This window comes from Zonotrichia leucophrys, chromosome 11 (genome assembly GCF_028769735.1).
Source record: "Zonotrichia leucophrys gambelii isolate GWCS_2022_RI chromosome 11, RI_Zleu_2.0, whole genome shotgun sequence".
In the NCBI taxonomy this organism is placed as follows: Eukaryota; Metazoa; Chordata; class Aves; order Passeriformes; family Passerellidae; genus Zonotrichia; species Zonotrichia leucophrys.
In genome coordinates this window covers 514,818-536,061 of record NC_088181.1, presented here as the reverse complement: position 1 = coordinate 536,061, position 21,244 = coordinate 514,818, and the positions used below count along the sequence as shown (strand labels likewise).

The following is a 21,244-nucleotide window of genomic DNA, read 5'->3' as shown; positions in this document are numbered from 1 at the left end:
TGGGACCAATCTGTGTGCTGTTTCCATTAATGACAGTGGGATTATGCTGTGGCATTCCAGCCCACCCTCAGAGCTTCATCAGACTGAGTGGGACAATGGGGCTGGGAGGTGACACAAACTCCATGAAAACCTGGTACTGGGGTGACAGAGAAGAGATGGGTGGTGAATGCCTCGGGGAGCTCTGGGGTGATTGGTTTGAGCATCTCAGTTAATTAAAACTGCAGGATGAATTGTGTTGAAGGGACATGTACAGGTGATGAAAAGCAAGTGCAGGTGAGTATGGAAGGATACCTCACACAAGTGGAAAGAAGAGAAGGAGAAAGGCTCCAGAGGAGAATTACTCTTCTAATGTCCATGGGAAAATTGGCTTTTGCTTAGCAGAATTGTAACTTTTAAATCTGCACAGCTGGTACAAGTAGGTACAATTCTATTTTGCCAAAGGGCAGGATATTGTGAGGCTCATGTGCTTTCAGAAGAGACTCCAGGCCTTAACCAGCTGAGGGAGAAAAATCAGCAATTTTGGTTCTGTGTCAGTAGAACACACTCTTTTCACTTCCCCTGTGAAATCAACTTTCTTCTCCGTGCTGGTCAGAATGGTTCTTTTGGACCTAGAATAGACTTGGTCATTAAATGAAGGCTTTGATTTCAACCTGGTGAGGAAAAGGCTCATACTCTGTGATAGTTTCATAGATGTAATTATGGGGTATTATTTTAATTACCTGTTTAGTGGCTAATTGCTCTTCCATAAGTGCAGAGGAAGGGGAGAACACGGGACCAAGGCTGTATTTCAGGGTGCAAAAGGGTATTTGTTACTGTGTTGTAATGCACCTCTTGATCTTCTGGTTTAAGAATGTAACATGTTTTTAGTAACTTTCCTCTATTTTATTTCAATACCAAGAAAAATGCCTGGGAATGTGTCTGCAGCCCATCACCTGGGTGATATGCTGGCATATGAGAGACAGTTCTCATGTGATTTTCCAAAATACTTTTTAACTAGCACAAGGCTCTTTCAGAAGCTGCTGTGAAAATGTGGTTTTATTTCAGTGGCTCCAAAACCCATTGGCACCACATCAACAGTGCAGCCATGGTCAGCAGGAACCTGAGCCCACAGCAAACATTTGGCACAGGTGCCCAGAGCAGCTGGGGCTGCCCCTGGATCCCAGGCTGGGACAGTGGGAGGGGTCCCTGCCCACAGGACATGGGGTGGCACTGCGTGAGCTTTGAGGTCCCTTCCATCCCAAACCATTCTATAATTCTGTGATTTCACCATTATTTGCTGTGTTTACGATTAAAACTTTAATGATAAGGACTGGTGGTAGTTTAGGATAAATTTTGAAAGTTCTTAGGGAATTTAGTTTGTGGAAATAGACTAAAGTCCATTAGAGTAAGATTATCCAGCATGTCTTTACCAGGTACAAATTAGAGAGGTTTCCTCAGACAAGAGTTTGTTGTCATTGTTTTCCTCCCTGAAAAATGTGGACGTGTGGCAGGTGTTAAGAGATTTTCTTCAATTTCTGCAACAGATAAAATCTTTGTGTTGTCTGTGTTCGATTGTTAGCTGATGAAATCAGCTGGAATTAGCGGGATACCTCACTGGACACAGACAGAGCCCTGGAGCCTTTGCCCATGGACCCAGCTGGGTACAGAGTGACAAAGGGGCTGAAGCCCATTTCCCTTTTCCCTGCTAACATTTTTGCTTCCCAGAGGTACAAGTTACAGACTCTTGGAGCTCAGAGAACCGTGCCAGTGACACATTTTCGGGGATGCCATGGCAGGGGCAGGGAAGGGTGTCCCCAGCTGCACATCTGACCCCACAGATGGGCACACTCCGCCTGGGCATGGAGCTCTGGGGAAGAGGGCATTGAGATTTGCCTAAAAGTCCTTTTGACAAATGCATAAGTTGTGCCTCTGTGATATTTAAAGCCCTCCCCCCACGCCATTTACAAATAGAAATCATACAACATAGATTATTTCAGTTTTTCTCTTATTTGATCAATTCTGATAGAAAGGCCGTGCTTGGATAAAATCTTTTTATTCTCACAACCATGTGACACTTCAGGGGACAGTAACATTGGTGAAATAATCTGTATAAGAAATGACACAGGAGAGGAAGGCACCTGGAGAGCCTGGTGTCAGGTGCAGCACCCTGGGCCAGGTCGGGGACAGTGGCAGTGCCCAGTCCATGCCATCCCCTGTGGCCACCACGCCTTCCCGTCAGGGCTGCTGGCTGCAGGACACTGCTGGGCCACAGCACAGCACCCGGAAGAACGAACTCGGGTGACTGTAAAAGTCAAGTGATTTTAAATCTTATGGGCATTGCGAGTTGTTTCTAATTAAAGCCCATCGAGTACCAGAGAGCAATTCCGGCATTACCGGCAGCCGGAGCAGGGACAATGAGCACCGACCTCTCCTTCTGACCAGCCGCTGGTATTTGTTGGAGGCTCTGTAAAGACAATGCTACAACATCTTTACACACAGCACGGCTTTGTAGGAACGGTCTCCTTGGAGCCTTGGCACGGGGAAGGACACGCATGTCCAGGCATTTTCCAGGTGGCAGGATTTCCTTCTGCTCTGCTCCCGGCGCCACGAACCCCCTCCTTTCAGCCCCAGTGCCGTTTAAATAGATCATTTGTTTTCATTATAGGTTTTTGCATCCCCGTCTTTCATTGCTGTTAATGAATTTCTAGGGTCTGATTGGGAAACAAAAGGCAAAGAGCAACATGAAAAGGGCTGCGACAAAGGAGCCGGGTGAGCTGTGACAGGCTGTGCCCCGCATGGCCGCGGCTGCGGGGCTGCCACCGCCCGGGCAGCGCTGGTTAATATGCTAATCTGCTCCTGGCCGCTTAGCATTCCGCTCAGCTCTGAGCAGGCTCGGCAGCCGGCAGGGAAGGGGAAGGAAGGGAAGGAAGGAAGGAAGGAAGGGGTGTCTGCTGGCACATGCCGGCCGCTCCGCGCCCCGGCCCCTCCGCCCCGCTGCCCTCCTGGGCACACCGTGCCGTACCTACCATCCGCACCGTCCGGAGCGCTTCCCGCACAGCTGCCGAACGCGGAATGCGCAGCAGCCACGTATGATTGGCTCGTTCCTCTGCCTCCGCGTCCCCAAAGATTCCCACTTTAATAGACCATGTGTTTCTGCTGCTGGAGAAGCCCAGAGTGTAACGTGCCAAAATCCAGCAACAATGAAGTCAGACGGAGTTTAGCATCCAAAACAAAGGGACGGCATTTCTGTAGCTCACTGACAACACAGCAGTCACAGGATGCTTTAAATTTCCCTTTATTCTCTCTCCCCACCCAACCTCAGCCCAAGAGAAAGCCAACATTTATTCAAATCCATGCGTTCAGGACAGCAGCCAGATGCCCAGGTTGGAAGGAAAGCTTGCTCCTGGTGTTCCCGATGACCACCACCTTTCCTGTGTGCTTGTGAGCTGCAATCCCCAGCTGGAGCAAGGGGGTTCTGATTTCCAGAATTAAGGAAGGAATCCATTCCAGAGACAGTTTCCATGGTCATGTCCATCAGGTCCTGCAGCCACAGGAGAACTTAATTCCTCTAGCTCCCTTTCCTTTGTTTTCATAACGTCACAGTAGTTCTGGAGAATCCTCAGCTCCGGCTTCAGCCAGGGGATTTCAGAAGTTGCGTTTTCAGGGCAGGTCAGATGTGGACAAAATCAAATCTCCACCTGACACATAAGCAGACAAAGCTGTTTACCCTCTGAATTATAGCAGAGCTCCATAGTTCTCTCTTCTGTGGTCTCATGCTCCAAGCAAACTGCTCCTTGCAGTTCTCTCTCCTGGTGCCAAGCACGTATTCCAGCTGCAGCTCGGCAGCACGGGGAAATTCCTTCCAAGTCCCTGGCAGAACAGTCGGCGCTTTCTCCGGAGCTGCAGGCTTGATTGTCCTTGATTATTTTATTTCTCTGGCTCTGATCCAAGATGTTCCCTGTCATCATTTCAGTGTCTTTTCTCATAATCCCTTTTCTAAACATCATCAACAATTAACTGATTCTCTCATATCTACAAACACATGCACACACACGCAGGCGCGCGCGCACACTCCACCGAGCCTCATCAGGGTCTTTTTTGCCTTTAAGTATAAGAAATTACAGCTTCTCATTAGCTGAAGAGCATGTTTTGAAAGGCTTTGTGTTTACTCACTTTGCAAGTGATGCTGGCGCTTTTAATTATTCTCCTTTTGCATATCATAAGCGAGCAGCGAGCTGCTCCAGCCAGCCCGGGCGACGCGTATTCCCAGGAAGGCAGGAGGAAGGGATCGCGTTTTACCTCAATGCTGCTGCTTTCTTCCCTTTCTGTCAGCCAGCCAAGGAATCCCCCCAAAGCTCTTACGTAGCAGATACCAAAACCGTGAGTCACTTTTCACTCCCAAAGCAATAAGTCCATCGCATCCCTGTGCAGAAGGGCGAGCACAAGGTTGGAATCTCTCCAGGCTGCCGGCGTGCCCCGGCACCAGTTCTCCAGCGGTGACTTTGTTTTTCCTGCTCTTGCTTTTTCTCCACGGCTCTCTGTCTCTTCATTCCTTTTCATGCCATTCCCATTTTCTTCCTTCCTTCCTCTCCATCCGTCTCCATTGCTGGCAGCAGCAAACCCAGCCAGATCTGGGTCTCTCTCGCCTTCTGTAGGGCTTTTTTCTCCTTTTTTTCCCCCTCTGTATCTGCTGCAGCCTTTGGCTGCTCACTCTGCCAGGTTGGATCACCAAAGACACACGACTCGCTCACAATGAATAATCAATACAGATATTGATCTGCGGAAAATGTTTGTAAATTCCTGAAAGGGGAATCGGGAGCAGCGGGACAGGGAGGCTTGTGGGGGACGACAGGGTGCTCCGGGCTGCAGGCAGCGCCTGGCCAGAGCCCCATCCTGCCGCCTCCGAGGTGACGGGTGCTGGAATGCGCGCGGGCGGCAGCGGGTGTGTGCGGGGGCTTCTGTATTTTCATTTCTCTACAGCTGCTTCCCCCGAAGAATCGGGAGGCGAGCAGCTGAGAGGCCCCGTCGGTGCCATGCCTTGGCTGCGCTCCAGCACTGTTTTGTTTCCATCATCACACGCCACTTTGAAATTTGCATAAATACAAGGGTTATTTTCCCTCGTGCCTCCAAAAAGCTTTAAGAAGGTGGGAAAGTGTTTCCATAAGGAGAGATGGCTGAGTTTAGTCATCATTTTCAGGATTTACTTTCTAATCCATGTGTTTGTAAGAAAGGGAGCCAGAGATGAAAATAAAGGGCAAGAAGAAGGACATGGAGAAGACAGAAAAGCTATTTGAATGTAGAAGAGCCTTGGATTGCAAAAAACCCCCCATTGTCCAGTGAGGACCTGCGTGTGTTTGGTTTATGTGGGTGGAGAGCCATATCAGACCTCTCCATCCAGGACTCTTCCCATCTCCCTGTGGACAGGTCTGCCCTGCTCAGGAGCTAGGGATGATCATGGTGCTTTAAGACTCTGTGAAGGTTGGAGTCAGACCATCTTAAGAGCATCCTGAGCCTGCCCATCCTTCATCTGACGGCCTGTGTGGTGTGTGGAGCACACGTGTAGCCAGTGAGATTCGCCCAGTTTGCTCTTGGCATGGTCAACCTCACTTGTTGTGGTTGTGGTCCTTGTTGTGTCCCTTCCACCTCATCTCTCTGGTTTTCTGTCTTTCTGGGGAAAGGCACGTACTGAAGGTGTCAACAGACACGGTACTGGGATCATTGAGTATTCAGCTCCTTTCTAATACTTGAGGTCAGCAACGGAGACCCCAAGGACTGCTGAGGGGGGCCATGGGGTGTCTGCAACACCAGCCAGACCAGGCGGCCGTGCAATGCCACGGTCATACCCCGGCCCAGGGCTGCCCGAGGTGCTGCTGGCCAGAGCAGCCAGCGCCGTGTCCTTGGACAGCTCCTGGACACGTGCAGCCCCTGTGCCCCTGGTGCCACCCACACAGCCCTGCGGGTGTGAGCACAGCACCATGGGTGTGAGCACAGCACCATGGGTGTGAGTACAGCCCCGCGGGTGTGAGCACAGCCCCACGGGTGTGGGCACAGCCCTGTGGGTGGGAGCACAGCCCTGTGGGTGTGAGCACAGCCCCACGGGTGTGAGCACAGCACCATGGGTGTGAGCACAGCCCTGTGGGTGTGAGCACAGCCCTGTGGGTGTGAGCACAGCACCATGGGTGTGAGCACAGCCCCGTGCCCAGCCCTGCGGGTGTGAGCACAGCCCTGTACACAGCCCCGTGGGTGTGAGCACAGCCCTGCGGGTGTGAGCACAGCCCCATGGGTGTGAGCACAGCCCCGTACCCAGCCCTGTGGGTGTGAGCACAGCCCTGTGGGTGTGAGCACAGCCCTGTGGGTGTGCACAGCCCCGTGGGTGTGAGCACAGCCCTGTACCCAGCCCTGCGGGTGTGAGCACAGCCCTGTGGGTGTGAGCACAGCCCCGTACCCAGCCCTGTGGGTGTGAGCACAGCCCTGTGGGTGTGAGCACAGCCCTGTGGGTGTGAGCAAAGCCCTGCGGGTGTGAGCACAGCCCTGTGGGTGTGAGCACAGCCCTGTACACAGCCCTGTGGATGTGAGCACAGCCCCGTGGGTGTGAGCACAGCCCCATACACAGCCCCATGGGCAGCCACTCTCCCTGCTGTGCTGCACGGCCACCCCACGCCAGTGGCCCTGGGCACCCCGATAGCCATCTCGGGCCAGGATGCAATTCCCACAGATGCAATTCCCATGGCTGCCAGCTTTATCAGCCCACGCCAGCAGCGAGGAGGCTGAGCGCCTTCATTCTCTCTCCAGCTCCTGATTAGCTCCTGCAATCCAATTAGCAGAGGCATTTATATCACAGGGGGCTGAGGTGCCCCTGCTCATCACGGCAGCTCAGAGCCAGTCATAAATTCTCCCGACACTACATCTTTCCTGTGACATGGATTAATTACAGCTCTGGGCCTCCAAGAGCAGGTTTGCAAATGAAGGTGCCCATGCAATAAGAGTTAGGGAAGACAAAGCAGGAGTTTCCTGTCCGTGAGGGCCGAGGGGGCATGCACAGGGTGGCCCAGGGCGGGGGCACCTGTGGGCGACGGGCTGGGGGCAGGTGGGCTGAGCAGGAGCTTTATTAACTGAGGCTGGCCGGGGGATGTTATGAGTCTGCGCCTGTGGCCATAATGAGAAATTCCTCATAACCTCCTTTGTATGCTCTGCTGCAGTGCAGATGCTGAGAGTGAAGCTCCAGGAGCCTTAATAAAATTACATTTTCCCACTTGAGATGTTGCAGGCGCTGGCTAGTGGCGCAGCTTGGAGAGGCGAGTGCGGGCTGGGCCCTTGGGAGGATTTGGCATTGCAGGGATTGGTGCTGCTCTCAGGGGCACGGCCACCTTCTCTCTCCTCTGCATACAATCTGCCTTTCTCTGATTCCTCTGCTCCCGAAATAGCCATTTCCTGGCTCCCCTGTGTCAGCCCTGCTGCCCCCAGGCCCTCTGGCTGTGGTGTCGGCCCCGCAGAGGTGGGATTTGCTGCAGCGGTGGGAGCAGGTTGGAAGCAGGCTGTGGGAGAACACCCAGCAGGGTGACTGGGCTGGGGACAGTTGTGTCCCCACAGCTGTGTGCCAGTGCCTGGCTCTGCAGCTCTGTTTCTCCTCCGCGCTGGTGCCCATCCAGCAGCTGCCTCTGCCTTTGGGTACCCAGTGGGCGCTTGCCCCTTGCCATGTCTGCGTGGCTGTTCCTGTGGGTACGTGTCTGTCACAGCCTGCTGAGCTGGGCCTGCACGAGCCTTGCATCTGTTTACCCAATCATGTGCCAATTTAGCAATTCATCTAAGTTCTCTATCCATCAATCAGGTTTTAATTTATGTAGCAGTCAGTGGTTTTGTTAAGTTTCCAGGCGTTTCTCTCTTGCTTGTTATTGAAATATAATTACTTAAGAAATCCACAAACTTACCTTTGAAATGTGTGGGGAGATGGGAATTTTAAAGACACGAGGATGCGTATTAAATTTAGTAGCATGTCAGCTCCATTTGATCTATTTACTCTGGGCTGCTGACAGATCTTCTGTGTAAGCAAATGTGGTTCCTGCTGATAAAAGGGGTTGGGGTTTGTTTGTTTGTTTTTAACAGTGTCCAAAATACAGCCATGACTGTGGAACGGTCATTCTCCCATCGAAGGGAAATATTGGCTGATCTTTCAAAACAAGAAATCTTTTTGCTTCTGTATAATAACAAATCCTGCGTTTCCTGACCAGCACAATCATTGTTTGTGGTCACACAAAAGAACTCATTCCCCAGCTGATCTCTGCCACAATCTGCCAATCTGGACAACTCCAGCTGCAGATTGTGGCAGCTGAGGTGGGTTGGCGTGGGAAGAGACAGGTCATGGGCCACTTACCCATTTCCCAGATCCCTGCTCAGCTGAGTTTGTATATTAGTATTTATCATACAATCCCACAATGGTTTGGGTTGGAAGGGATCTTAAAAGGTCATCCAGTTCCAACCCCTGCCATGGGCAGGAACACTTTCCACTAGACCAGGTTGCTCATTTATGCTTATATATATATATATGTATTTATATACGTATTTTAAAAGCTGTAACAACAGCTTCATGTCTGAATTTGGGGATGGGATCACCAGGCTGTGAGATCCCAGTGTTCTCTCTGATCAGTCAAGTCAGTGGATCTCAGACAGAGCTGAGGTTTTGATCCTGTCTGAGATTTCCTTTGCTTTGCTCATTTTTGCATCCCACACCTCATGTGTCATTGCTTCGGTGAGACTTGTTGTTGCTACACGTTTGTTTTCCTGAGTACAGCCAGGAGTTTTCATTTACTTCTCTGTAGTTTGACTTCTACAAAGACTTTCTTCCACATTCTAGTGGGCCATAAAATGCCACTGAAATTATTTGCTTTTAACAAAAGTCTGACATGGGCTTCTCTCCTGGTCTGAGTGAAATGACAAAACAATCTTCTTGCAACATCATATTTTTGTAGTTATTTTCTTGATTAAAACTGCTTGAAAATGTTTTGTCAAATTTCCCTTCTGACCCTCACAAAAATGTCATTTAAACAAAACTGATAAAACACCTCCCTACAAACATTCTTGGCATTTTTTCCCAGAGCTACTCAGAGCTAGTCAAGGTGTTTTGTTTCTTTATGTTGTCTGGTTTAAGATTTTTGTTTCAAGTTTACATTTTTTTCCCAAGTTTTCATAAGATTTGTCACATTGCCCTGTGTGTTACCTGATGGAGCTGTTTAACTTCTGATGAAGGGATCAGTGAAGCACTTTCTAACAAAAAAGCACTTTGATGCTTTTTTAATGGAAAGAGAATTTTAAAAACAGTATCCAAGTGATGTCAAAGAAGAATTTGTGGAAATTCTGCTTTAAAGAAGTAAATTAAGTTTGGTTTAGCGGGTTTGGGATCAGAGGAAGTCATGGGGGGCTGTGCAGTCACCTCTGGGATCCTGCAGCACCTTGACTGAGTCCCATTTCAGTGCTTGCCTTGGGAAGCCTCGTCCTCAGCCTCAGCAGGTGGAACGGGGCTCGTTCCTGCCCCTCCGAGGTGCCTGCTGCAGGGCTCCCGCTGCCAGCCCTGGCCGTGTGCACCTGCAGCTCCATTCACCTCTTAGCCAGTACAAGTGTTCTCTTCCCGATGGGGGACTTTATTCTTTAATAAAATTGTCCTGCTCCAATTCTTCCTGAAAAATACAGTTTAGAGGGAGTATTGTCAAAAATTCTGTCTCTCTCTCTACTTTATTATCCCCTCATTTTTTTTGTCATTTAACTCCAATTATGGGATGCTAAGTGCTTTTGGAAATTTCATTGTTAATATCTTCTTACAGTGCTATTAACGTAAATCAACGTTAATAGTGTCCCAGCAAGTATAAAAGCAATCAAAAATTCAGTACTCACGAATCATTCTGTAATTTCAGCATAAAATGTTAATAGAAATAAAATCCAATACCATAAAATATCAGCAAATTCAACTTTAAATACATGTGATGAATGACTTTACCATTCTACGGCATCCCGTGGACTTTGCAGGGGAAGCCTCTTCTCAGCAAAGGTCTTGCCCCATCCCTCCCTCCTCCATTGCCTTCCCAGCACAAGGTGTGCCCAGGATTTTACATTTCCAGAAATTAAAAATCCATCCTCACTTAGGATGTGGCATCTGTATGCAGGTGTTTGGTGATAGTAGCAAGGATTACCTGGAATCTGTTAACTTACTCGAGCTAATAGAAACCCCCTGCTCCTTTATTGCCTTCAGCCTGGCTTGGAGAGCTCTGGCTGCACTTACCTTTTATTGAGATTGGGATTTTCTTACTGACAAATCTTTTAAATTGGAATTTAGTTGGTGAAGATCCATCAGTTATTTCAAGGAAACTGCTAGGAGAATGGTATAGATTTCTCAAGAAATACAACTGTTGGCCTAAAAATTCAACTTAAAATTACCATGAAAAGGAAAACTGAATTCCCCAAGCAATACCTGAACAAGTGTTGGGTATTTAACCTCTGATTCCTCACCCTGCCAGGCTAGAATCTTTTGATGTTATTTTTTTTTAATTCCTTTGTTTTAATGGACTTGGGCTATTTGTGCTGGAGCCTTTAAAAACAGGTTGGAGACCCTTTTGCTGGCAAAGGTGGGTACAACACCTGCAGGCAGTGCAGGGGTGGGTCTCGTTTCTCTCCCTCACCAGACAAGAAGCACCAAACAAGTCTGGGATTTCTGTGATCACAGAAGATGAAAGTGACAGTGTGGTGCCTATAAAGAGAGTTTATTTGAGCAAGGATCATCTGGTCATTACATGGATTCCTTTTCAGTTCTTATTCCCTTTTCCCCCATTATCTTGGTGTAATGTCTGTGTTTCTACCCTCTGGATTGGGCCTTTTCTACTCTCTTGGTGCTCTTTCTCCTTTCTCCCTCAATTCACGTGGGATTCCTCGCCTGCAGATCTCTGTAGAGTTTTACAGACCCTTTGAAGACAGAGGGGAATTTTTGTAACATTTAGAAAATATTTAGAAGATGTTAGGAGAGTTTCTGGAATCCCTCAATATCTCATAAAGGGTATCAGCAGCTAAAGTGTTCTATCATTACTGCCTCTGTGTTTGTCCCAAGAAGCAGACAAACCAGAGACACTGTTAGCTTTTGGTTAATCCATTTTGGGTACGTGTTGCCCTGGAAAGTTAATGTAAATGATTAAGAACTCATTTGGATTCTTATATGTTACTAATTCTTTCATCTAGAACTTCTAAAAGAAATTTACATTATAATAAAGCAAACCTACCCATTTTTGTAAGATTAGTTCTGGTGACACACAGAATTACCAAAATCCTTCTTTAGTTGGAGTTGTATGGTCACTGTAAACAAGTGGCCAGTGGCTGCCAGCTCAGGACCCTGACAGGCCTGTCCGACCAGCTGGCCAGGCTGTGCAGCTGGGCCTCGGGGCAGTCACTCCCCCCACCTCAGGACAGCTATTTCCAGCACCTGAACCAATGTGTCATCCAGTCTCTAAACATTATTGTTATTTATTGCTGGTTTAATACAGAATATTTTTCTTTTCTAAATCAGTCTGAAATCAAAGGCTTTATCCTCTGGCAGCACCATTTCTCTTGAATTCAAGCAAAGTTGAGTCAGCCCGAAAGCAGGGATGTTTGAAACCTGCAGCAGCATTATTGTTAGGGTTTCAGCTGAAAATCTTCCTGATTAAGGTTTTTAAGATACTCTTAAAAATCTTACAACATTTCTTTTAATTCCTCTTCCCCTATTTCCTGTCTTCTGCTGAAATGGGAACTTTGCAGGTTCTGGTCTCCAGCTCACCTGTTGAAGATCATGATATCATAAGGATAGTAAGAGAAATACTACATTTCTCAACTACCTTTTTCAGAATTAGTGTGACTTCAGCAAAGATCTAGCGGGGAGGGATCAATGGCTCTTTGCCATTAAGTCACAGGAGCTTCACTCCAGAGCAGAGGGAGCTGAGGGACTGCAGGGCCCTGCTGGCATCCAAGATGCTAAATCCTGCTCTCTCCTACTCAGGAATCTCAAGTGCTGCCTTTCTCTTGAGTATAACTGAGAGCAGAGCCTTGCCAGCATTGCACATTTGGCTTCATAAAAGGAGTGTTCGAGGGAATCCTGCCATAATCATATTTGCAATGTTGGTTGGAAGAAAAATTCCCCATATTCAATGAAGTAATGTTAATTAAACATCAGGACAAGAAAATACAGTTGTAAAAAGATAAAGAATATGGGTTTGATGGTATTTCAGCCATAAGGCGCTCTGTCTGAGACCCCTCAAATCCCAGTTTGCATGGGCCTTTTGCAGATGGTGCTTCAGAAGCCCCAGACTCAATGAGGGACCTGCATCAGCAGTCGTTGCTTTGGGGCCTCATCCTCCTCTGCCAGAGCTGCCGTGACGGCTCTGAGGAGCCCTGGGAGCTTCAAATCACTGCTAATTGTTCAGATTTCTTGTACTTAATGGGTGTTTGTGAGGAACTGAGCTCTTGCAGTCAAAACACAGATCTATGAACTTTTTTGAGTAGGATGTAGGGAAAAATGGTATTTTTCCAGATGTTTGAATCCTTTCAATCTGCCCTCTGGCCCTGATGATAACTGAAGACTTTCAGTGTTGTTTAAGTTTTACTGTAAAAGTTTGTTGATTCCTCTTCCGCGTGGGAGAGCGCTGAGGTGCCCGTGGCAGGAGTGGCTGATTGGAAAGGGCGAATGGATCCGTGGGTGCCGAGGTGCCAGGACGGGCAGGGCAGCGGCGCTGGAGCCTCCGGGGCTGCGGCCTCCTCCCCGCGGGACAGGGCGCGCTCGGAGCCCTAAGTGCAATAGATCTCCATATTAGAAGGAAGCAAAAGAAACAATCTTTAATCCTTTCAAAGCCCAATAATATTATGTATATTGACTGAAGCCCTATGGAGTGGGCCTGGCAGGGTTTTTCATTACTGCGCACGCTGTAGCCTAGCTACCTTTGAAAAGTAACCAATATCGAGAGCCACTTGACATTTGCAAAGGATTATGGGTGTCCTCTCCATCTCTTCTCAAGTTCCCAAATTTACAATGGTCTTAATTTAAAAGTTAAGCCGGGGGATCAGTTGCTTAGTCTGCTGCTGGGCTGCCCTTTAAGAAAGAGAAGAGAAAGGAGAGTGTGTGTGCGTGCCTGCACAGAGGGGGAGACGGCAGCGGCCCTGGTGCGTCACCCGCCCTCAGCGCTGGGCCCGGCCCGCACACCCGTGGGAGAGGCCCTGCAGCAGGACGGGGCTGGGAGAGCGGGATTCATTCCTGCAGGTGCTGCTGAAGTGCAGGGAGCAGCAGCAGCTGGTAATGAGTTGGTGAAAATGAAAAAGGGACATAAGTAGCTTCTTTAGCAAATCCCCTGGAAATGACATGGAGCCTCTGGGATCGATCGGATCGATCCCTCCAAAGGCTGCGGGCTCCTCTCATCCGACTCCCAGCGCAGGGAAAGCCGTAATGTTATTATCAGCAAAACTCAGGGAAAAGCTGCTGGGAAAGCAGTGCTGTGGGTGCCCTGCTCCCATTGCCACGGGGAAGGAGCCGGAGCGGCCCCGGCCCTGGGCCCTGCCTGCCCTTCCACGGGCTCAGGGCTGGGCCGTGCTGCAGCTCTGGGCTTGCTGCGAGGTGGGAGCAGGATCCATCCTGCAGAGCCAGCACAGGGAACGGGCCTGAGGGAGATGGAGCTGCTCTGACAGAGGTTCTGACAGTGTTCATCTTCCTCCATCACGTTCGTGCTGTCATCGGCCGGTGTTGCTGATTTGCTCTCTAGCCCTTTCTAAGGTTCCTGTCCATAATTTCATATCTGTCTGCAGCATGGTCTGAGCTTTCTGAGCCCATGCTCCTGGGCAGCCCCCAAGCTTCCTACTGGCGTGGGGGATGCTGGCAGGGGACCCCAGTCCTGCAGCTGCAGGTGTCTCAAAGAGAAACAGTCTTTAAACCCAAACTGCTGTACTTCCTCCAGAACTCAGCAGAAATAGGATGAGGAAAGTTGTACTCTGAGCCTTACTTTGAGAAGAGTGGTCTTAAATCTCCCAGTCACATCCGTGAGTTCAAGGGGCTTTTCCTTGAAGAACTCAACATTTCTTTGTTTATGTTTCTATAATCCTGTTGGGGGAAAGGGGCAATAAATTAGTTTTATTGCATCTGTTCTGAGAAGTGTACAGGCCAAGCTCAGAAATGCCATAGCAGGTGTGTCCAGTGCTCTGTGGGATCATGTAAGGGCTTGGCCTGGGATGGGGGAGGCTAGGGGCACTCCAGGGACCCTGTGCTGGCAGATGGGCTTGTTTGGGTGCTTGTAGGTGCAGCAGGGGTCACCCCAGCTCCTTTAACCCTCCTGCTGGAATCTTCAGATTTTGGTGCAGCTGCACCCAAGAAAGGGAACGGCTGGGACATGTTACTGGCGTTTGTTTGGGCTTGTGCTCCCAAACTGTGATCCTTTGGCTCTTTCGGACTCACTATTTAATCTAAAGTGCATCATTAGAGAGGTGTGTTGATATAGCTGCATGCTGTGCATATATGCTCTATCACAGGGATATGAGGATATTTATTTTACCCACTGAAAGTTTACCAGTTTGTGGAAAGCCCTAATTCTCAGGAGTTACAGGCATCGCTGCTTCCACAGAATCAATTAAACCAACATCAGCTTAGCGTTTCAGAATCACAGATCTTAAAGGACTTAGACGTGGCCATATGTGACCTTAGGTGCAAGACTGTAAATTTTGAAATATGATCATTCAGGAATATGAAATAAAACTGTGAAATGAGCTGAAGTTAGAACAGTCTTAAGGAAATATGTGGAACAGTTGTTGTCTGAACGGTTTTTGATAGTAAAAATAGGGAGAGATCAGCCACTTCAAATTCATAAACTATTAAAATAAACACACAGTACTTCTGAAAATTTTACTGTCTGGAATATTTCATCAGTTTTGGATGCATTTGTCTTTCCCTTCATAATGAACTAAACTGATGGGCTCTCCCAATATCAGTACCTGAGATGTGAGTTGTCCATATAGGGTGTTAGGGGTGGGAACTGCTGAGACACTGCAGGAATGTGCAAGGGTGCAGAGGTGTCTGTCAAAAAACTGCTGGGGCTCCTCACAAGATGGGCTTAAACCAACACATTCCCACGAAGCATTTCATGGCTGACAAATCTCATGAGAAAATGCAGTGCTGGAAAATCTCTGGGGGACTGCACGGCCACGCTCAGCCCAGCTTGGGCCCGTGCACATCGCGCTGCCGAGAGGGAAAGGCAAGGGAAGGCCAAGATCACTTCATGGCAGTAAAAGTGAGGACAGCACATGAGCATTATAAACTTTCTGAATGCGTGAAAATTCCATTTTGTACTTTCTAAACCACTTGATTTCTAAGCCCCAACCAGGCAGGAGCACCAAGCTGTGCTCTGACTGCTGCCCTTGTTGAGTAGCCCAATTAATCCAGGTCTGCAGTGGGAAATAAGATGGCATATGCTATGGAAGAGCTAACAGAGCTTCACTGATAATTTGTTCCTCTAATTTTACTGACCTTCTTGTTTCTGGTTGTCCTGTGGTCAGTTCACTGGCCACAAAAACTTGGCCTTGTGGGAGCACCTGTCTTTTGTCTTACTTTTGGAAGAAAAGACCCTCTCAAGATAATTTCTTGATTTGGAAAACAGTGACAGCAGAAATGTTTTCTTTTAAATCTGAACACATGCAGAGGATACAGCCTAAAAGTCTGTGTTATTTCAGTCTCTGCTCAGGTTTGCCTGTTTGGAGCTGGTCTCCCACCAGTCTGCTGCTGGCTGTCCCCAGGGAAGCTCAAGGGCGAAGGTGCCCCTTTACTGAGGGGTAAAGGGATTTCACCACACAAGTACAGGTGTAGCAGAAATCTGTAACCATAGGATAGCCAGATTCTCATAGCAAGTGATCTAAATTTGTATTTTGACTCTGCAAACAGTATTGTGAGAAACTCAAAGCAAGATTAGAGCTCATTTCACCAAGCACTGGCCCTTTTCCTGCAGAAGCATCCCATGTGGGAGCTCCAGGGAGCTGGACAGACCAGGATGTGACATCGTGTCAGGGACATCAGGCTGCTCTGGTCAGGGTGAACACAGAGCTGCCACCTGCAACTGCTCTGGGCTGCTCAGAATGGCAGAGCTGTGGAGGAGGCCTTGAGGAAGCAGCATTTACTCACCTCAGTGTAAGAGGAGCTCTTTGTAGTTGCCTGTCCTTGCTCACCACGAGGCTGCCTTCTCTTACCACCTGCCGGCCCGCAGACCAGTGGTTATCTCCAGTTACAACCAAAATAGCATTAGTTCAGCTGCCCTTTGTGGGACATGCATTATTAATTTCTTGGGGTTTAGCCACACACTTCACAATCCCTTATTAGCTGTATGTGAGACTGATTTTGGGGGTACAAATTTGCTCTAATTCAATTTGGCTAAGAAAAACATCTTGATATGGTACGCCTGCAGCTGCTCAAATTTCCTCCTTGACTATCAAGTTTGTCAATTTGTCATCTTTTCTGACGAACTTGTTGCCTACCTTTGGTATCTCAAGTGAGCTCCATGATCTCACCCTGAGGTGTTAGGAATCGCTGAGGGCTATCAGAACTTGTGTAAATTACAGCGATGCAGACAGCACGTTGAAAAATCAATAAGTAATGAAATAGTACTGCAGTGAAGTAGCCAAGAGAGCAGTGGGTGAAAAAATCCCAAGGACTCAGTTTCATTTTGTCAAAGTATAAAAGATAATGTTCTGCTGTGATGCTATAAAATCATCCCCACTGGCCAGAGAAAATTGAAATACAAAAGAGCAGTGCGGAGGTGCGGGTGCTTCCTCCCGATCCCGCGTCCCCTCCCCGTGCTGCAGGGATCTGGGCAGGCACTCACTCCTCCAGGGAAGCTGCACGTGGCTCCTCTGCCTCCGTGGCCTAGGCACTCGTGTCAGCTCGTGCCAAGTGTCCTTTAAGCCTCTTTCTAATTCCCAGTAATCCTCACATCTACCCATCCAGTTATCTTGTATGGGCAAGCTGGGAAACACCAGCAGAGCGTTTTCCCTGGAAAACCAGCACTCCGTGGTGCCTCCCCAGGGTGCTCAAGGGGACTGAGCATGGGTTTATGTCAGCCTGGAATTTTATCTGGGGAGGTCCTTCTTAGCTGGAGACAGCACATTTCTGATATACAATTTCCTACAGTGATATGAATTGCTCTGTAGGCAAGTGAATCCACAAGGTTTGGTTTTCCCTGAGGGCCATGCCCTCCACTCCATGGCAATATCCCCCAGCTCCTTCCATCCCTCTGGAATGTTGGGACCTGTGTTGGGGCTGGTGCAGCCAAGAGCTGTGCTGGGCAATGGGCTGTGGCACGGCTGGGCTCTCCCCAAGCAGCCAGCATTCCTCAGTGGGGTCACCGTGCCCACTCTGCTTCCTCCGCGCAACAACGTCCACAGGCACACAGAACGCCTCTAAGGCTCTTCCTCTTCTTTCATTTTGGCTGGAATTAGCCAAGTTGGGCATGAGGTGGGAATTGCCACGCAGGCAATCTTGCTTCCTGGCTAAGTCCTTAGATAATCAGGTTCAAAAAGAGTAGTTGGCTCCAAAAGGAGAAGAAAAATATTGAACTGAAATAATTTTCCCAGGCTGGATGTTGCCATGAGAGTCTTTTGCTGGAATCCATAAACTATGAACTTTTCTGAAATGAATTCTTAAAGTTGATGAGTTTTTTCCCACTTGGATATGTAAGGTAGTTAAAATGTATTTAAACAAAATGAATGACTGAAATACCACTAAATTAAATATATCTTCAAAAAGATAAACCAGCATTTTGTGTGAAGGGAAAGTCCCCCCCACTTCAGCCTTTCTGGCTAATCCGCCTGTTATCCTCTCTGTAGATCTGTGAAAGGAATCAGGTTTAAGAGACACCGAGCTGCTCTTTGATCCCAGGGGACCAGAAGCCAGGTTGGATAATGGTCCTGCACAGATTTTCTCTGGATATTTTTGCCTATGTTTTCTGCCTGCTGCCTGGAAAAGTGGGTTCTGGAGGAGCCTTTGCCAAAGGCAGCCAGAGAAATACAGTCCTTGGGAAAGGAGGAGAGAAAATGGTTCCCTTAATGTGCACAAATGATCTCGCTGATAAGGATTAATGCTCGCCGGGTAAGCAGGCACGGGGTTGAAAAATCCTGCAGGGAGTCCGGGCGTGCCGCCGGCTGCGCTGGGCAGTGCGGATGGCTGGGAGGGTGCTGGTTCCAAGTCATTGGTTCCAATCACCTCCACAGACCATCTGTGCCTTTCTTTAACCTTCCATGATTCTGTTTCATTAGCGGGTAGCGGGAAATGAACAGTGGCTCTCGCTGCAGCCAGAGCTGTCTGAGTGAGATGGCAGCAGCTCCCGGTTCACATATTCAGCAGGCCCAGGTTGGGCTGGAGTGAAAAGAGCCCATTAACTCCAGTGACTTTGGAGAGGGCCCTTTGTTCTTTTCAAAGTTGTTATGGGTTACAGAACTCAAAAGCCTCTTTTCTTGTCCATTATTAACACAGTGCAATGAATCACTGTGTTTAGCATGGACACTTGGGAGCATTCCAGATACTGCAGGACTGTTTGCAAGGAGGGAGCATGTAAATACTAAGGAGATATCAAGGAATTTAATAGAGCAGAATAGGTAGATCTTGGAAGCAGAAGCATTTCTTTACACATGAGCGTCCTACTGGTGTAAATCTAGAATGTCCCACAGTGCATTCACCCCAAAAACTCAGAGGAAAGGTTTATATGCCAGGGATGGGTGCAGCTCTTCAGCCTTCCCGTGCTGTCAGACACACCCCGTGTTTCCAGGAGCCTCTCCTGCCCTGGGGCTGGGGATTTCAGCTGGGATGCAGAGCTTACCTGCCTTTCCCCATCACCCTGACAAGCCATCTGCTGCCACTGTGAACTCCCGTGACGTCTGAGCACTGTTCCTGTCCTGGCAACAGAACCTGAGACCTTCAGTGCCGGCATTCCACAGCACCAACACCTGGCAATTACACTTCCCATTCTGAAATGCTGCTTACCTTTGTCTGGCATAAACCACTTCAACTGGAAATTCTCCATGGCTGCTGTAAGTGCCTTTATGATGGTCTGTGTCTTCTTTTTTTTTTTTTTTCCACCAATCAAATTGTTGATTCCTTTAAAGGAAAAAGAAAAAAAAAAGAAAGAAAATGCAAGAGAGTTAGAGATACAATCGTTTGTTTACATTAAGGAATTCTACCAATTTTTTTCCCAGAAATCTCCAGATTTCAAATGTGATCTTTGGCAGAGGATGGATTTTGCATTAGGGATTAATCTTTGGTTTACCCACACTGTAACCTTTAAAGAATGATCCAAATCCCGCATTTCTCAGGTGTGCAGGAGGGTGGGATTAGATCAAACAGCCGTCCAGGAGACTCCATTCATGGTGGGCACACTTCAGCCAGATGTTGAGGCTGTCCCTGGGTTTCAGGTCAGAGCTGGTGCCTGCTGTACCTCACTGAGGTGCTTGTGGAAGGGTGTGCAGTGCTCCTGAGCATTTCTGTGGGTTAGGTGGTTCCTGTTTGGCATCTTTGCTCCATGATGGAAGCTACAGAGCAGCACTGGCTTTGGCACTTCTCTGTGGGGAGGAAGAGCCTCCAGTGTCCATATAAGCCGGGCTCCGTGGCAGCGCTGGGGTCTGTTGTGTCTGGCACTTTGCTGGGGCCAGAGGGGCTTGTCCCCAGCAGAGGGGAGGGGACGAAGCGACATCAGCCGTGTCTGGCTGTGCATGAAAAGAGCTGGACCGTGTGGTAGCAGTGCCTGTCCCCAGGATCAGGGCTGGCGGGAGCAGGAGGAGCCCACCGGACCATCTGCCTCCAGGGCAGGAGCAGCAGCAGGAGGAGGAGGAGGAGGATGAGGCTGGTGCTGCCCCAGGCAGGCCCCGTGCTGGCCAGGCACCTGCAGGGACAGCCGCAGCAGCCAGTGCTGGTGGCACTGCGGGTGGCACTCGATGGCGCTGCCAGCGTGGTCCCGGGGATGCCACCATGCCACCGTGGTGCTGGGCAGTCCGTGGTTCCTGGGCTCTGAGTGACCCCTGCTGGGGCCAGCACGAGGGAGGAGGAGGAAGGACCAGGGCTGGAGGTGCAGGACGGTGCTGGCTGCAGGACCCTTCTTTTGTCTGCTTCACAATTTGGAAGTAGCAAATCAGCCTAAGAAAAGGAGAAGAAAGGATTATTTAATGGTTAAGATGATTGAATGCTGCCTTGGAAAACTGATTGTTTTCCCTTCCTTTGCCACCTTTTCTCCTTTGTGACGCTGGTTAATTCACTTCAACCTAACTTTTCACAGACTGTTACTAATTGGGTATTCTTCAGTTTCTTCATGGTTCATTTGAGATGCAGGGCTCTGAATTTGTACTCAACTGCTGCTGAAGACCATTTTGGACACATAAGGAGTGATCTGAGAAAACAGTTTGTAGACCTCTCCTAATTAGACATCCACAGTTAGAAGATACATTTCCTTTAATCACTATAGATCTCAGCTCCGCAGTCAGGGAAATAGAGGTAATAATAGCACCTTGGATCACAAGGGATTTCAGGAAAAGCTTACAAGGAATTTAATAACTTGGACATCAGAGCAGCATTTGAATTGTATAAAGTAAATAAAGGGAGCCATGCATTGAGCAATGGGGGGAAAATGTGTGTCTGCTTTATATAATGCAACTGTGAAAATGTGGGGGAAAAAATAATGTGGCCCCCAATTTATAACCTATATCATGAGGAAGGAGGTGTCTGCATTTCTAATCCAGTTCTTTTCATGTGTCTATCTCTGATCTGGCATTAACAGCCTATTTGAAGTGTCCCAGTCTCCTCACACTTCTCCAGCTAGAGTCCTTTTCCCAAGAAACTCTTAAAACTTAATTCCTTCATGCACATTTTAAAAGGAATGAACCAAAAGGATAAACAACATTCTTTGCTAAGGTGATTCACAAGGAAATATTCACCACCTTTTTGCATTACAGTGTAATTGCTCATGTCTTCCTGAGCTTCCCTTTCCATGAGCACCTCTGTTCTATTTATACACATCTACCATTACTAATATTCTTACCCACACACAAATATAAAATTCAGACCGGGAGGTCTTCTATAACAATTTAGAGACTTGTTTTCTGTGAGTGTTTCTTCTAGTAAAATCTAGTAATAATAATAAAACTTGGTGGAAAGTTAAATGCAGAGAATCGTACCTTGCAAAGCACTTTTGCTGCTCAATTTGAGAGCATCCCCAAAATTTCATATTCACGAGTCTGTTAGAGCAATAGA

At 48.3% G+C, this 21,244-nt stretch overlaps 1 protein-coding gene and 1 long non-coding RNA gene across 3 annotated transcripts in view; one reads left to right on the top strand and one right to left on the bottom strand.

Annotated features, from left to right (window-relative positions):
• ZFHX3 (zinc finger homeobox 3) overlaps nucleotides 1-21,244 on the top strand; it is a 384,977-nt gene that overhangs the window by 196,077 nt on the left and 167,656 nt on the right. The window lies entirely within an intron of this gene.
• Nucleotides 2,017-4,903, bottom strand: LOC135452939 (uncharacterized). The gene is made up of 2 exons (XR_010441735.1): nucleotides 3,006-4,903; nucleotides 2,017-2,690 (listed from the first exon to the last, which is right to left on the bottom strand). It is a non-coding gene; the product is annotated as an uncharacterized LOC135452939 (long non-coding RNA).